Below are 17,607 nucleotides of genomic sequence, written 5' to 3' on the forward strand. Positions count from 1 at the left end.
ACCCGAGCACCGCCCTGCCCCGCGCGCCCGCCAGGCCGGCGCCCCCACCCCGCGCTGCCCTCTTCCAACATGGCGGCCTCCGTCCCGCGCGCGCAGGCGCGCAGGCGCCGCCGCGACTCCGCTCTTCCGCCGGGCGCCGCCGCGAGTGCACACGGCCGGAAGGCGCGGCCCGGCAGCTCTCTATGGTTGCCCGCGGTGGGTAGCGCGCCGCCGCCGCCTCGCCTCGCCCCCCGCCCGCGCTGCACGCCGGGACACGGCCGGTCCTCCCTCCTTCTCTCCCTCCCTCCTTCCAGCGCGCCCCCCCCCCCGCGCCCCGAGCCTGCGCCGCGCCGACATCCGCGTTGTCCCAAGATGGAGGTGCGGGGCTCGCGGTGAGCGCGGCCCGGCGGACGCAGGAGCAGGAGACGCACCCGCCCGGCCCGACCCGGCCCGTCCGCCCGCCCGCCTCTCCTTCCCCGCCCCGCCAGGCCGCGGCACCGGCAGCAGCAGCGGCGGCGGCGCCTCCTCCTCGCCCGCGGCCCGACCCGAGTGCGGCGCGGCCCCCGTATGAGCCCGGGTGGCAGTGGCGGCGGGAGCGCCCGGAAGCAGCAGCCGAGGTGCCCAGGTCGGTGTGGACGCTGCGCAGGGCCGGGAGCGGGGATGGCGCCCGGCTCACGCTGGCCCTGAAGGGGAGGGAGGCGGCCCTGCCAGCTCCCCCGCGCCGGGGAGGGGAAGGCGGCAGCCCCGGAGGTCCTCTCCTTCCGCGCCGTGACACACATGGGTGCGGGGCCGGGCGGGCGGGTGGCTCCGAGCTTCTCCTGCTTCCCCCGGCGAGACCGGGCTCGCTGGGCGACCTTGGGTGAACCCAGTCTGCCTCTGCCTCAGTTTCCCGGTTCCGTGACTGCTCCGGCTGCTGTGGGCATGGGACGGCTCTATGCCGTCGGTGCGGCCGGCTGCCGGAATGGGAAGTACTGCGAGGGTCTCTTTCTTAACTAGTGGCCAAGGCCTGTTTGACAAAGTAGGTCTGATCACTTGCTCGTGCTACCTTCTGTCCAGTCTGAAGAGGTTGATCTGAATCTGTGAGCAGGCTGCCTTGCGTGTGATGCTGTCGCCCCTCACTGCAGGACTTTCTAGGCTTCAGTTTTTAAGCATACTTACAAGTATTTCTGTTAAGGGATATTACAGTTCACTGTTGATTTGTAAATCAGATGTCTAAGATGATGTCTTGTGGTCATTCAGAAGTTACTACTGCTTAAGAAACAAAACATGTTTCGCAATTCTTTAAGTGACAAGAACCTGTAACTTACAGACTTGTAGTTATTCCTTTTCTTTTTTTCTCCAGTTAATGGAAATACTTGTTTATGTTTCCTTCTGTGTAATATGTTGGTCTAATTCTGGGACTAAGCGTGTGTCTTAAACGTCACTTCAGGGATGGTCTCTCTGTCCATGTGGAAACTTACCTGTTGAGTAAGTCTGCAAACCTGAAGCCCTGTGAGAATTTGGCTTCTCAGAGTGGTTTTACTATGTTTCTTGCATGTCTAGCAGAAAGTTTCTCAGTGGAAAATTGTACCTGGTTTTAGCCTTGATTTCTTAAATAAGTAAGACCTGTGTACCTGTGTGATTGTATTGTCAGGGGTTTTTTTTGTTTGTTGTTTTTTTTTGGTTTTTTTTATTAGCTGACTGGTTTTGAAAGGGAGAGGTGTAAAGGATAAGATTAAGTTTCTAATTCATGCAAATAACATCCAGTTAGATTCCCTGCTAAGGCAGAAACCACACTCTGAGTTGTACTGTTGTTAGACACTTATGATGGAGGGAGAGGGAAACAATGGTGATAGTGAGAGGTGTATTACTTGATAAGAATGAAAATGTTAGAAAATGGGCTTATAGTTCTCACAAAGTGCTTGGTTTAGTTGTTGGCTCTGAATAGCTGTACCCTTTCGTTTTGGAAACAGTTGAAGGTATTTTTTGAAATTTGAAAATAGGGCAAAATTCCGTTTGAGTGTGTTGAACTGAAAGTACGAAATGTGTATTGCTAAATTGATATGGATATACAGAGAAAACTATCACATGTGTTTGTATTTTAAAATAGATGCAGTTTGTAGTGCAGTATCATTCTGTCAACTCAGGACAGGAAGATTGTGAAAGAAAACCTAGTCCACTACTTATATTTACAGAGCTGATACTTTTAATTGACATTTTTCTGTACAGCATTACAGATGCTTCATCTTTCTTTTGCAAATACCTTCCATTCCACTCTAAGTGTTTACTATTTAATGTAGCATCTTTCCTGCTGGAATTAAGTTCATTTTTTTTATCAGATGTATTTGCTATTTCTCCTCATCATAGTGTGCTGAGCATCCCCCAAGAATATAGAAATAAAAGCCCCAAGCTAAATACCAAAATGAATGTTTGGGTTTATTTCAGGGTATCATTCTGTGACTTTGTAAAAAAAATTCAGACTTGAAAAAGCAGAAACTGCTTCACAGCAGTGTTTTAAAGCCTAGATTTCTCAGTCCAAGTCCTCTTCAGAACTCTAAAATTATGTGGGTTTGATCCTTTTTTTAATAGCAAACAAGACTTCTGGTCTTTTCCTCTTTTTAAATTGCTGCTGCTGTTTAAAAATGTGGGCATGGTGATTCTTTTGTGAATGGAATTGAAAACTTTGTGTGTATGTTGAATACATATAGGGGTGTTCTCAGCCTGTTGGAGTCCCTGTTAGAGCAGCTGGAAATTGTCCCTGATTGTTTTAATCAACTTGAAAAATAAACCAGGTTCTTTTTCATATGATTTACTTCTCTTTTGAAAGTATAAAATGTCATGTGTACCACCAGGACCCAGCACACACAGTATAAAATCATGCTTGTTTCATTATGATTATGTCCTTTGTTGACATATTCTTCACTAGTTCTCAGAATTCACAGGTTCTGCTTAACCAGATAAATAATGGGGGTGGAAATACCTTTGAGTTGAGTTTTAAGTTATAAACATGTTTAACTGTGAACATGGCTAAACATATAACATGTTTTATATACAATAATTAGTATAGTACTTGATATGATGCTTATCATGGAATTAATTCAGTTTTTATGTTTTTGTAAGTATGCATCGTCCTAATTTGTGCTGTGCAAGAAAGATTTTTTTTTTTTTTTCCTCTCCCGTGTTACTTTTAGTTTTAGTTTACTTAGTGAATGTCCAGAGAGAATTAAATGCAGAAATGTCTTTCTCCCTCCCCACACCAGTGTACCTATACACCTGAGGATGAAAGCCACTAATTCTTAAAAATAGAACATGCAATTGAGGGAAAAGGGAACAGAATTCAAAAAGTATGTAGGCATAGATCTCATTTCCAGCATCAATCTTCCTTCTGATAGTGTGGGCCAACTCTTCACTCTAATTAATGAATTGATATTGATTTTTAAACAAAGGAGGTGTGTTTTACATTTTTTCTGAAGTATCCAGTGTATTTAAGGTAGCTGTGATTTTTTTTTTTTAGAGAAGCAGTGTTAAAAGGTTTTCTGTCACTAATCAAATTCTGATTTATACCTGGAGGGAGGGGAGCAATACATTTGCTATCAGGGTCTGTAATGAAAAAATCTGGAGTACGTTGTTCACTTTATAAAAAAAAAAAAACATCACCCCCTCACTGAAGTTTTATAAGCTCTGCTAAATAGCTGATTCCAAGAGACAACAGCAGTGAGCAGATCTCGTGTTTGAAGTGAATTTTGTCACCTTAAATACTTTGACCTTAACATTTACTGCTTTAACTTTTTGTATTAACAAGCAGTGGCTGATAAGCTGTGTTGCCCATGAATAAAATTTGAAAAAAAAGCTGGTTGATAGGAATAGTAAGGTGTGTAACATATCTGGTTGGTTAGCAGAAAGTCAGCAAATACAGTCTAAAGGTAACATTTTGTAATGAAGCAACACTTCAGTAACTACACCAGCTGGTGACACACTTCTTCAGGAAAATAACCTCATAGGAAGAATATGGAAATCATATAATGTTGAGATCCAAGATTCAGGTTTGGCAATGTAACATCTGACTAAATAGCACTTAAAATTGCTGTTTTTGAATAGCTACACCTTCCTGTGGTTAGGAGGGATAGAGCTTATTGACAAAATAACTTGCTGGGTGCAAAATTGCATTGTAAATTAAATGTTATCATAGGTCTGTCTAACATACTCTTATGAATGAATCTCTTAAAGGAAGCATTAACTACTTCTTACTTACTTTGATAGGTTGAGCCTGCTTCCCTGTATTATGCAAACTGCTGAATGGAGGAAGGGGGTGGAAGTCAGTCTTTACCGATACTCTTTCCGTTACCATCCTGCATGGTTCTTTACCCATGTTTTACAGAGTGGTGAAGAATTAGAGAAGCTGCAGTTGTTCAGCTGAGTGGAACTAAATGGGTGGCTTCCTTCTGGACCCTCACTTCACTGTCTTAGGTAAGAGGGGTGATCTGCTTCTTTTGAAGCTACTTGCATTTCATTCGAACAGAAGCATATATGTTTTTTTTTAGATAAACTTTTAGTTAGCAAAGCAGAGCTTTGAATTCTTTTTTAGTTTTTTAATCTGGTGGCTTGAAAAGGGCATTCACAGTATGTAGCTGTCCCAGTACTTTTCATTGAAAACCATTGCTGTTTGCATCCATTCAAATAACTTTAAAAACATGCTCTGTGTACTAATATCACTTACTTCTGAGACCCATGCTTATCTTATGTAGTGTGACAGAAGTGGGACTGTCACCCAGAGGTGGGTTGCAGTGGTGGTGGGTATAGGACAGCTCAAACTGATGTACCAATTGGCTGCTTGACACGGGGTGCATTACTTTTTTTTTTTTCCACAGATTTGGGATAGTTTGGGTTGGAAGGGACCTTTAAATGTCATCTAGTCCAAATTCCTCTGCAATAAGCAGGGACATTTTCAAATAGATCAGGTTGCTCAGAGCCTCATCCAGCTTGACCATGTATATTTCCAGGGATGGGGCATCTCCTACCCCCGGGCAATCTGTTCCAGTGTTTTACCACCCTCATTGTAAAAAATTATTTTTATATCTGGTTTTAATCTACTGTCTTTTAGTTAAAAGCTATTACCTCTTGTCCTGTAATAGCAGGCCCTTGTAAAAATCTGTCCTCTGTCTTGTAAGCTCCTCTTCATTATTAAACAAAAGCAAACAGGTCTCTCCAGATCCTTTCTCTTTTCTAGGCTGAACAACGCCAACTCTTTCAATCTTTCTTTGTAGGAGAGCTGCTCCAGCTGTCTGATCATTTTTGTGGCCCTCCTCTGGACTTGCTCCAAGAGGTGCATGCCTGTTGTGTGCTGAGGACTCCAGAGCTGGATGCAGCACCGCAGGTGGGGGGGATCTCTGAGGAGTTAGAAGGGCAGACTGGTCTCCCTTGGCCTGCTGGCCATGCTGCTCTTGGCACAGCTGAGGATACATTCTGGGCTGCAAGCACACATTGCTGGGACGAGGCTGGCCTTCCAGTAACCAGGGTCTCCACGATATTCTGGAATTACTTCTGCTGCCAATTCCCTCATCCCCCGGCCTGTATTGATAGCAGGGACTGTCTCAGCCCAGGACCTTGCACTTGGCCTCACTGAATGAAGTTCCCATGAGCCCACTTCTGAGTCTTGTCCAGGTCTCTCTGGATGGCATTCCATTCCTCAGGCATATCAGCCACAACCACAGAGCTTAGTATTGTTTGTGGGTGTCCTGAGGGTACTTTTAGTCCCATTGTCTGTAATGAATGAAGCTGCTAAACAATACTGGTCTCAGCATGGACCCCTGAGGGACACCTCTTGTCATTGATGTCCATCTGAACATTAAGCCATTGACTACCTTTATGCAAGCATCCAACCAATTCCTTATCCACCAAAGAGTCCATTCATGTTCTCTCCAGTTTAGAGTGAAGGGTGTTGTGGAGGACCATGTCAAAGCCCTTACAGAAGTCCAAACGGGTGACACCACTAGCTGTTCCCTTGTCCACTGATGCAGTCACTGTCACAGAAACCCATTAGGTTGGTCCAGCAGGATTTGCCGTTGGTGAAGCCATGCTAGCTGTCTCAAATCTCCCTGTCCTCCATGTGCCTTCATGTTCTTCCTCATGTGACAGAATGTCACAGTTGTGGCCTAAACAGCTAAAGACAAAATTTAAGTATCAAAAACTAAAGAGTGGTTTGAAACCCAAAGGAAATTTGAAATTTGTGGCCTGTGGATCGGTAGGATCACACATAGAAAATTACAGAACCTCTGTTCAAGTTTAGCAGTTGTTGCATAATGGTCTGGCAATGATTAGTCCACATAGTTTGCTTTCCTTCTGGTGTTGTGTCAGGACTGTGACAAGACTTCTGACCAGACTAGAGTTCTAGGTGTGACGACTGTGCTCTTTGCTTCCTTTGGCAGACTGCTTTTAGGATTTCTTAATACTTTGTTGATAATCATTACAGCAAGGAAATCGATGAAATTAAGAGATCAGGATAACAGATACCTTCTCCTTTACCCTTAGGAGCTGTGTGCAGGGGAGGTACAAGAGTGATCTATCTTGTGTTGCCAAGCTTGCAAGGCACAGAGATATGCCAGGCTTGTCCAGGCAGCCAGGCTCTGGCACTACTTGTGTACTCCTGCTCTGGTATGCTCCCTGGGACCCAGGCTGGAGCAGCTGCAGTTCAGCAGGCTTGGGCTGTTAGCAGGTGGTGGAGTGGCTCTTAAAGGAACTGAACTTCTCAAATGGAATGTAGGTCAAAATACTTAAAGAAAGGCTGTCTTGCTTGTAGGTGAGTTTTGCTTTTGCGTTGTGGTTAGTTGTATGTTTGAGCTAAGTAGTGCTTTAAATATTCTTATTTTACAAGGTGGTATTTGCCATTTTCTTGAAAGGAATCAAACTTCTGCAAAGTTAGATAATACTGAAGAGGTCTGTCGCTGTCTCAGAATTTCTGTTTCCAATACAGTTTTTCATTTTTCTTATTTATATAGCTATATTCAGATAATGATTGCTCATTTTTTCATAGTGAAATCTCACGTCCAAAATCTTGGTGATGAATATTGTATTTTGCTATGTGTGTACACCCACGTTTATTTTTAGAAAGTCCAAGGTATACTAGTTAGTGTACACTGGCTGAGTAGCAACCCCTTGTGTTTCAACTGGTGTAGCAAAACTTGCTTATTGTAGCCAATAGAAATACATACTTAAGAGTCCACACAACCTGCAAATCCCATCAGATTTCAAGGACAAAGGAGCTCCTGAGAGAGTGTATCACTTCTTTGAAACCCTGGTATTTCTTGCTTGCAAGGATTGAGCCGTTTCCATAGTAAGGCTGTGAAAAATACTCCATCTGCATTATTCCTATAACCTGAATATCTGATTAAAAGAAGGATGTTTGTGAATATTTGTTTTTTGTTTGGCTAACGTGATTTTTGTTTACTGTTAAGGATGTTAGTTGTGGAAGAAAATGATTCTTAATTGAACTTAAATATTTGAAATTGTGTCAAAAAAATTGTAATACTAGGTATTATTTCTTTAGGGTAGTGCTCTCAGAATTTTTTTCTTCTATTCCTGTTTTATTAGTTATTGGATAAAACCAGACAAACACAACAACTCAAAACCACAAGTGGAAAACGTAATGAAAGCACCTGATAGGGATGATTTCATGATATCTTTTTTTGAGCCAGACACGAGAGTTGCAAAATTTTTTTTTTATTTATAAATAATTTCTTAAATATTTTTTAATTCCTTTTGCTACAGTGTGGTTAATTCAGTGCTTTACTTTCTGTGTTAATATAATTCAATGTGCCTTGAAGTCTCCTTTTCTTACTGAAAAAGTATGACATAGTTGTAAACAAGCAACTTTTTTGGCTCTGGTCACGTGATTGACCAAGATTTTTTTAATGTTGAGTGGAAGCAGTAAGGTTGGCCAAGCTTTTATTCACATTGTCATTTGCATTTTTTTTAGGCAGATGTGGCTTAGTGCTACTTAAGTGTACTGAAGGTGAATGTTGAAGTACATCTGACTTCATGTAATCATTTTCATTCCTGTTAGACAAGCATTACAGAGCTTTATTTCCTTCTGTGTTGTTATGTAGCCTTTGAGCGATTGTAGACTTTAGACTTAGTAGACTGCTGAACTCTGTTCTGCCTTAGTGGTAGCTGGTGGGGAGAGACTGAAGGAGAAGAGCTGGAAGTCCAGGAACTTCAGTTTTGTGTTGTTGGATTTGCTCTTCTGTTGCTGTGTGTTATTACGCAAATAACCTGTCTACATCTTCTGCTTTGTGGTCTGTTTTCTCCATCAGTTGTATGGCTCTACTCCATAGCTTCAGTTCTGTTGGGAGTAATTATTTTTTAAAATCTATTGTTGGGCAATAATCATAAGATCCCTTCTACATGTATTTGCAATACTTTGTCATGCTGTACTTGGTGGTGTCCTCCTACTCTGCGCACACTGAAAATTTATGCTTTTGTATCTTAAGAGGAGAATGAGAGAATTTTATACAGGTGACACTGCTCTGTCTGTACAAGAACAAATGTATACATTGAATCTGGAAGTCCTTTTGACACAAGGTGTGAAAATATTGGTTGCATTTGTGAGAATACCTTTAACTGAGTTTATCTAATGATACCACTGTGAATGAAGAATTACTCTTTTGTAGAATATAAGGTATTTCGGATTCCTGCTGTGGATATGCAGTGGAAGTGCTACTTGCAATCAGGAAAATCATAAGCTACTGCCTCATATTGTTCAGATAAAATTTTCTTTTTTCTGAATGGTAGTAAAGTTTTATTGACCAGTTGCATATCATTAACACTGTAATCATAACTGTACAGAAATCTACATAATTAGTAGAATTGTTTGTTGAAATAGTGGTCGTTTTTCACAAAAGTTGTATGGTGCCCTGTCTAACTAATTTTTTTAAACACAAGAATGTGTGTGGTATTGTTAGTGCTTAAGAGCTTTAGTGGCAAAACTGGTCTAGGGTCACCCCATTTCAATTCCCTGATAAAGAATTTGGCCCCTGATACTAAATGATTTCTTGATGGTTTGATATATTTTAAAATAAAACTGAATGTACTATTAAGGTAACCAGATTGGGGTTTCCTGTGTGAGAACCCTGATCTATATTGGAGATCAGCCTAAATCAGCTACATTGGATTTGTTTGCTCTTAATAGAGCTTTAAGCCAAGAAATTATGGATTAAATGTTCACAGTACTGAAAATGTGATATTCTGTGTCAAATTACTGACATTTTGGAAAGTAATTAGTAGATTTCATAGAATCAGGGAATGGTTTGGATTGGTAGGGAACATTAAAGAAAAATCTAATTACAAGCCCATGGGCAGGGAGAGCTTTCACTAGACCAGGTTACTGAGAGCCCCATCCAGCCTGGTTTTGAACACATCCTGTGATGGGGACTCCACAGTCTGTCTTTCTTTAGTTATATGCGTATGTGTCTGTTTCTGTCACCTTTTCTTTCAAAGCTGGTTGTGATTATAGGTCTTTGTTGAAAATATTTCAGGTATGTTTTAGTCCCTTGTTATTTTTGACTTCTCTGAAAATGAATTAATAGAAAAGCTTACTGAACTCCAACTCCAGCAGTTTTATGCACCCACAACAAAGATTTGGTTCTATCTTTTTCTTTTGAGTGTTTTTGTTTGTTTGTTTTTTGCTTATTATAAATACTAGTTCTTAAAGAAAAGAAAAAACAAAAGGAAAAAATAAGGGGTGGGAAGGAGAAAGGAAATTAGTATTTGTAACAAACTGGATGAATGGAATTGTAAAACAATTGCATCACTACAGGGAAAGAATGGGAACACTGTGTGTATGAACTTAATGTTTTTGTAGTTTATCTAACATAATAATTGTTTTCAGTTGTGCTTTTCTATGAGAAGTATGATTTAACTTTACATGGTTTAGTTTTGGGTAGTCCTTTGAGGAGTGGGGAGCTGGGTATGATGATCCTTGTAGGTCCCTTCTGACTAGACATGTTCTATGATTTTGTGTTTCCTTTAGTTGCAGACTTGTGACCAGTCAAATAGGCACTTTTGAAAGTAATGTCTTGAAGTTTTATTGAGCTTCGGATTAGTATGGAGCATAGTGCAAGAACTGAATTTTAATGTTTTGCATTTATAGGTACAAGAACTGTAGGAGTCCATTTTAGAATTTGAAAGAACAAGATTCTGCAGCTCTGGAAAGATATGGTATGTTTATGTTTCCACTTATATTGTTTGTATGCTAATTGTAATAGCAAATGATTATACTTTTCTTCACTGAGATTTAAAAAAAGGTTGAAAATTCATTAAGGATGAGGCACACATTATTTTTCCCCCTTTCTAACTATGGTATCTATTACTTAGTCATAAAACTGACTTATTTGATTTTTCTTGGGGAAAATAAATACTGATGATATAACATTGATGAATTCCCTTTTGATTTAACAAGCTTATCATCATGCTGCTACCATCCATTTATTTCTCCATGGATTGGATAAGAACTGGTGTGTTTCTGAAAGCTGTATTGTTTTTTTTTTAATTCATTACTGAACATATTACAGTGAGGATATGTCTTGACAAATAAGTTCAGAACTTGCAGAAAATTTATACAGTCATCAGTGTAAGTCAAGTTCACAAATAGGAATACTGGGAAATACAGAAATATAATCTTTATTACCAACGTTAACATAAACCCGTGGCACATGGCATCTCTCTTTAGTCTAGGCTGTTAAATGTCCCTCCAGCTTAAAAATATGTATGTGTATTGTGGCAGGGTTGGAACTTGAACTTGTAGTTATTTTAACTGTCATTTCCTAACTTAATTCTGGTGTAGTTCTCTGGTAATACGTGGTGTTACTGCACCACTTTGTACTGTCTCTTTTAAGTTCTGTAGTTCTGCAGCTTGGTACATAAAGAATTTTTGAAACTTTTAGCATCGCTGCATTCAGAAAAACAACAATTAAGTTAATTTTTCTGCTGTATTAAATAGATCTCTTAACGCATATATGAGATTGTACCTAGCTATTTCAAGAGCAGTTTCTAAGCCATGTGTGTACTTTTATCTTTTAACCACTTACATTGTGGGGAAGAGCTAAGTAACAGCTGATAGGAGTTTTCTGTGTTTTCTGTGCCATGGGTTTATATCTGGATTTTTCTTTCAAGATAATTAACTTAAAAATAAAGTTTAGAAATCTCAAATTTACTGAAGAATTGTTTGATGTCTTCTTAAGTTCTGTTTTGTGGGAAGCTGTGGACAGGTTCTAGTAAAACTGTTAATTCTAAGCTGAAACTTTAGCTGTAGTGTGTACTAATTAAAAATTTTAAGTCTCTCAAAAAGCTACAATGTTACATTATCACAAGAGAATGAGAGAATTGCATAGATTGGTCCTTTACTCTAGCAGGCATCTGGCAGGTAGTGCATATTCATTTTTGCACCCACAGCACCACTGGGACCACCCACCTGCTTCTTGCTCTCCAGCGTCAATACCAGTTCTGTGTATGATGGCTCTTCTTCAAACCCAAGCCATTATTTTTTTTATTGCCATTATTCCTGCTGGCTGCTTTTCTTCTGATTGTTTAACTGCTTGCCACTGTATGTATGCATAGAGTCTTTGTAATGGTATGTGCTTCATAAATTGATGAAGAATTCCCTTCTAATCCCCCACAAATTGTGACTAATAAATACTAATGGAACATCAGAAAAGCTGAATGTCATGCTACAGAATTTCATGGTTGCTTGGTTTTAATATCAATTATATTTAAACAAACATGCTGAAGAACTTGGTGAACAGAAAGATGCTTTACATGGAAGGCAGAATGAAAGATGGATGGCAAAAGAAATCAAAATAGAGCATAAACAAAAGGACAGATGGAATAAAAGCTTAGGTAGTAAAGCTGAAGCTATGCTGTAAAACTTAACCTGACTGCAAAATAACTTAACATGATGAGTAGCCAATAAAAGGAGAGTTACTAAAAGACATTTAAATAGGTGATTGAATTTCACCTACTGGTGTAGAAGGGGCTTTTTGTTCATGGCTGTGTATCATTTTGGAGGGAGCCTGAAGTAACAGGTATAATATAACAAATGGTTCTGCTGCAAAAAAAAAAAAAAAAAAAAAAAAGTCATGGGGTGTGTGTGTTTAGTGGAAGAAAAAAAAAATCATCTGTGGTCTAAGTGTAAAACACAGAAGCTAAGGATAATTTTGGATCATTTCTGCTTTTGCAAAGGTAAACAAAATACATATATGATCTCACTGAAATATTTAACCCAATCCAGGTGTTGAAGGTGAAATTTAGAGTCCAAAGTTGCAGGGGCAGTTCTAGAAAATGGGAATAACACGCAGACCTCTATTTTTGGCCTGAGGGGAGGGAGTGGGAGCAAACATTAGACATTTTTCTGTTACTCTGTGATTATGGATATCATAGTTTAACCCCAGCTGGCAACTAAACACCAAACAGCTACTCTCTCACCTACCCACACAGTGGGATGTGGAAGAGAATTGGAGGAGTAAAAGTGAGAAAACTTGTGGGTTGAGATAAAGATAATTTAATAGGTAAAGCAAAAGCTGTGCAAAAAAAAAAAAAAGTGAAACAAGGGATTCATTCACCACTTCTCATGGACAGGCACATGTTCTGTCATCTCCAGAAAAGCAGGGCTCCATCATATGTAGCAGTAACTTGGGAAGACAAATGCCGTAACTCCGAACATTTCCCCTTTTCCCTTCTTCCCCCAGCTTTTGACACTGAGCATGGTGACATATAATACGGAATGTCTCTATGGTCAGCTGGGGTCAGCTGTCACAGCTGTGAACCCTCCTCACTCCCTGTGTACCCCCAGCGTCCTCCCTGGGGGGGTGGGGAGTAGAAAAGGCCTTGAATCTATGCAAGCGCTGCTCAGCAATAACAAAAACATCCCCGTGTCAACGCAAATCCAAAACACAGCCCCACACTAGCTACTATGAAGAAAATGAACTCTATTCCAGCCAAAACCAGTACAGTGGAGAGTATTGACATCAAGGCAAAGTAAGTATACAGATATTATAGGATGGAGTGTTTATTTAAATCCATGTTTGATCTCTTTGTGTTGATATGAACAAGATTCTGCCTTTATGAAACTCAGAAACAACTTTTCGTCGTAAATATTTTAGTGTTTTTACTGAAATGTAAATTTCAGAGTAGCACTTTTATTTGAAGATAGTAGCAAATTCAGATGGCCATCCCAAATAATTTATTCAAGTGTTCTCATTTTCCTGCATGCTCGTGTTCCTGCTCTAATTTGAATTTGTGGGCCTTCAGTTTCTATTCATGGGAATTTTATATGCATTCTTTCAGTTGGAAGATCTTTATGTATTTTTTTTTGCTGTGAGAATAATTGGTTTCTTCCAGTACATATATTGATAGGCTTGATTAACTTTGAACTCTTTTCATTGTCTAATCACAAGGCATTTTCTTCTATTTTCATGCTGGTTTTGTGGCTCTTTTCTACTACTTCTGGAACACTTTTAAAGAATATTGATAATTGTAAAACTGGGTTTAAGTTTGGAAGATGTGTGAAGTACTTTGTGCAGACAAACAGACACTCTTCCAGGGACCCTTCATGAGTCATATCTGTCATTCTTTTTGTAATATATGGGAGCATGTGTACATTTGCCCATCAGTTGTGACTACTTTAGTCATTTTAGGTTGGCGTTTTCTAGGATAGAACCCACTTCTTTTGATTTTCTAACTAATGTGATTTTGTGTTTGTTGTTACTAGTTGAATTGCTTTGGTTTGCCAGGCAGTGGGGGAAAGAAACGTTAGAGAGGCCTTATTATTATTTTGTTGGTGCTTTTTTGGCTCTCTTAGGATTTGTATGACCAGGTTGTATTAGTGACTGGTTTATTTAACGGTAGAATCAGTAATAATTTTGCCTACTAATTAGATGAATAAATCTTATTTTTTTATGTTTTGTGCATTGGAAGCAGTATACAACCTGAAAAGTAGTTTGTACTTCCAACTTTATGAAGAAATACAAGCTCAAACATGCCTATTACATTACTTTTTCTTTTTTTTCTGCATGTGACAATTAAGATTGAATTTAAGAGTTTAATGACTATTATCTGGGACATTTGACTCAATCTCAAATTATAAAAGGCCAGCTCTCCTATTAGGTGTCAATTTCTTACTGTATAGATGATTGTTTCATTGTGGTACTCAGAGTCATTCTGGAAATATGTAAAATTCATTCTTGAGGCATTCAGAGGGACTCTTCAAAAGACCTTTAAAAGTTGTCTTCAGTGGTATATTCTTGAGAGAGGTGTTTAATTAAGCAACTCAAATTCATTGTACAATGAATCACACCTATTTTCATCATAGATCAAAAAGAAAACCTTAAATTTGGATCGAAGATTACTTATGTAGATACTTGAATTCCTTTGTAAAGGAAACCTAAATTCTTACAAGTGCCACTTTTTGAATAAGTCAATCAGAAGTTAAAGTTTAAATAAGGAAAGTGTTCATACTCTAGGGGATCTTCCTAGACCTCAGATACGGTGTCTCAGCTGCCAGATTGCATTTCTCTCACAGAAGGTGACCATCAGATAACCCAGGGATAGTAGTAGGTTTAGGGAATCCATGTAAATAACAATGTTCAAATAAGTGACTGGTAGCTGGAAGTTATTTGCCCTTTTTTTGGTTGCTGAAAAATAAGTACTTAAAATCTCCAGGGTGTGGCTTTAGGTTCTGTATGTTGAAGTTGGGGATCTCTTCTTGCCTTGTTGTGCTTGTAGACTTTCAAGGTTTCAAGAAATGTGCCCAAAGTTGAAGCTATGCAACAAAGTTGCTTTTAGCCCCTTTTGATGCATCTGAACTTCCTTCCTGAGGTCTTGTTCTTTCACTCTTGTTTAACCCCTTGAGTTGATAGGAACATTCTTGTAAGAAAATATTCACCTGTGCCATCTTGGAGAAATAGATGTTCCAAATCACTGCATAAACATTATTTATCCCATTCCTTTTTTCATGAGAGCTAGTTCAGGACACAGAGTTCTTCAGATACATGGTTTGAAGGCATGGATCCTTGTTTATTGTCTTGCTAACTGTAATAGGGGTTGTTGCAGCCCTGGTTGATTCTACCCCTAGTAAATAGTCACTAGGCAGACACAAATGTGTCTGTTCTGGAGCCTGCCCCATCCCAAAGAGCCTGGCAGCCATCTTGGGTTTCTTGGACATACTCCACAGGCACAAACTTCCTTTCATACCTTCAGCTGCTCAGTGTGTCTGTAAGAGCCTAAACTGTAAGCCATGCTGATCGTAACAGTGAGGACCAGGGAAATTAGTTTGAGTAATATGAATAAATATCTGCTCCAGGGCTGCTGTTTCTGTCTTCTATACTGTAAGTTACAAACAGAGGAGGTTTTTTGTAGAGAAATTCCTGTAACAAAAAGCAGTTGGTTTAGACCAATTCACAATTCATAATACCATTATCCAAGATTTTAGTGTATTCATCAGTGAGGTTTTCCTTTCCTAATCATGTAGTGTCTTTTGACTATCTTAACCAGGTTGGGGATTTTTGTGCCTTGTTTGTATCAAGCAGTCAAAATGTCCTTTGAAATATATTCAGAATAAATCTTTGATGGCAGTCTCCTTCACCACCCACCCTGTGTTTCAGCATGCTGGTCTCTTTGCAGGCAGACGCTACTCTGCTGATGCATGAATGAGTAAGATTTTAGAAAAATTAATTGTTTGATCTGAATCCTTGCCAGTCATATTCTGTTCCACAGGAGTGGCAGCAAGGATAGGTGGGGAAGGTAGGATGAGAAGGAGATAAGAGAAAAATTATTCATTAAGGTTTTTTGCATCTAGACTGCTGAAAAGAAGCATAAGAATTTTAGACCACAGTACAATAAGTGTAGTTTTTAAGGTATCGTGCAACGAATCAGAAATGCTGGAACAAACTGACTCAAAGCTCTGACCCATGACAAATTCAGTTTGTAGATACAAATTTCACAACAAAACTCAGATGAGTTAACTTCAGCTCAGTGATACTTGTGGCAGTTGAGACACTGCCTCCCATCACAAAACTGCTGTAGGTACTGCTGTTCAGTGGTGTGGTAAATCAGACTAACAGAGTTGGATTTGTGTCAGGCCTTGGCATAAGCTTGTCTTGACTATGACTGTGAAGCTGCCAACTTAATGTATATTTTTTAACATTTCAAAATCTGGTGGTGTTTGAATCCAGCACCAGCATTTCATGTGCTCCTTCGCTGTTGTCAGTCATGTTCATGACTTCTCCTGTATGAAACAGCCTCAGGAAAACTTTGTTTTACTCAGGTTGATGGCAGCCTGGTGTTCGGCATGCTTCCATCTTAATTGAAGACTACTGTAATAAGCTTTTGTCAGTAGTCTGGGTGATACAGGACCAAGTCTAGGTAGGGAGTCATTGATCAGGCACACTCCAGAACACAAGCTGGTACTTCCAGTAGTCAGACTGAATGCAGGTTTCCCAACCAGTGAGGTTTTAGAGAGGTATAACTGTCCTCTGACCAGTGAAGTAAAAGTTATTTGGGCAGAGTGCTAGAAGTAGTGTTGGAATAGGCATCTGTTTCCTTAAAACTAAGGCTTGCCTGAAAATGTACGTTTTCAGGTCTCAGTCAGAATGTCATAAGCAGAGCAGTGTTTCACAGCTACTTAGTTTTGCATCAGTATCTTGGGTGTTGCCTTTATATACAGCTGATGGTCAGCAAACATTAAATGGAAAATCTTTTCCCTGTTCTGTGATGTTGACAGATGAGGAACCTTTCCAGCTGACTTTTAATTGTTCTATGTTCCTGGCATTGGCTCAGTTAAACTTTGACAATTTACACCTATGAAACAGAAGTACTGGAGAACCTGTTTTGCTTTGGAGATTTTTTGGTGGCCTATTTCTTTTTTACTTTCCTTGTGTCAACTGCACTTGTGTTACGGTGAGAACACTCAAATATTACTGATATTAAAATCAACAGATGGCACTTTACCTATCTCAATGAATGATAAAAGTAATAAGCATCATTCTGAAACTAAGACAAATACTGTTCTGTGCAGAGTTCATGGCAGAATGGCAAAACTGGGCAGCTTCTCTGACAAACTTTAAAAAATCATGAGCCTTGCTAAGGTCTTACTGCAATTTGTAATAGGTTGGACTGAAGCACAAAAGAAGGTGCAGTAAAGAAATAAATGTTTTTTACTAAATATTTAAAGCTGTCTGATGTGCTCTCTTAGTATTTGCACCAGATTGTTATATCTGCAGGAGTTGCAGAGAGCTGCGGCTGTGCCCTCAATAGCTTTGTGCACCTTCATTCTGTGTGAGGCTTTTGCTGCATGGCAACCTGCAAATGTGGGGTTTCATCTGGGTTACCACAGGAATAAACTCCCCAGGATATTATACAGAGGTCTGTCTTCATAGCTACTGCTCTTAAGAAAAAGTAAGATAAGTTCTTATTTACTAAATACAATATTAACACTACAATTTTTATCAAAACTTTATATTAGCAAAAAGCAAATGCTGTTTATCATCTGATTCTCCTTCAGAGGCCTTTTTTCTTTTTTGGCTTTCTCCAGCACACTTAGGAGCTTGGGGGGGAGAGAGAATGGGATAGAATTGAGTGTTGAGGATTATGTTTGGAAATATT

At 39.8% G+C, this 17,607-nt stretch overlaps 1 protein-coding gene across 4 annotated transcripts in view; it reads left to right on the top strand.

Annotated features, from left to right (window-relative positions):
• Positions 1-358: 358 nt before the first annotated feature.
• The window catches only part of UBE3A (ubiquitin protein ligase E3A), a 52,657-nt gene continuing 35,408 nt past the window's right edge, over positions 359-17,607 (top strand). Inside the window, exons 1-3 of one of the 4 annotated variants that reach the window (XM_062487865.1) lie at positions 359-604; positions 4,337-4,425; positions 10,103-10,170. The gene's annotated coding sequence lies outside the window, so the exon portion shown is untranslated. Of the gene's footprint in view, positions 605-4,234; positions 4,426-5,313; positions 5,333-10,102; positions 10,171-17,607 lie in introns of those variants that run through there. The other 3 variants (XM_062487867.1, XM_062487866.1, XM_062487869.1) reach the window with 3 other exon arrangements.

This window comes from Cinclus cinclus, chromosome 2, assembly GCF_963662255.1.
Source record: "Cinclus cinclus chromosome 2, bCinCin1.1, whole genome shotgun sequence".
NCBI lineage: Eukaryota > Metazoa > Chordata > Aves > Passeriformes > Cinclidae > Cinclus > Cinclus cinclus.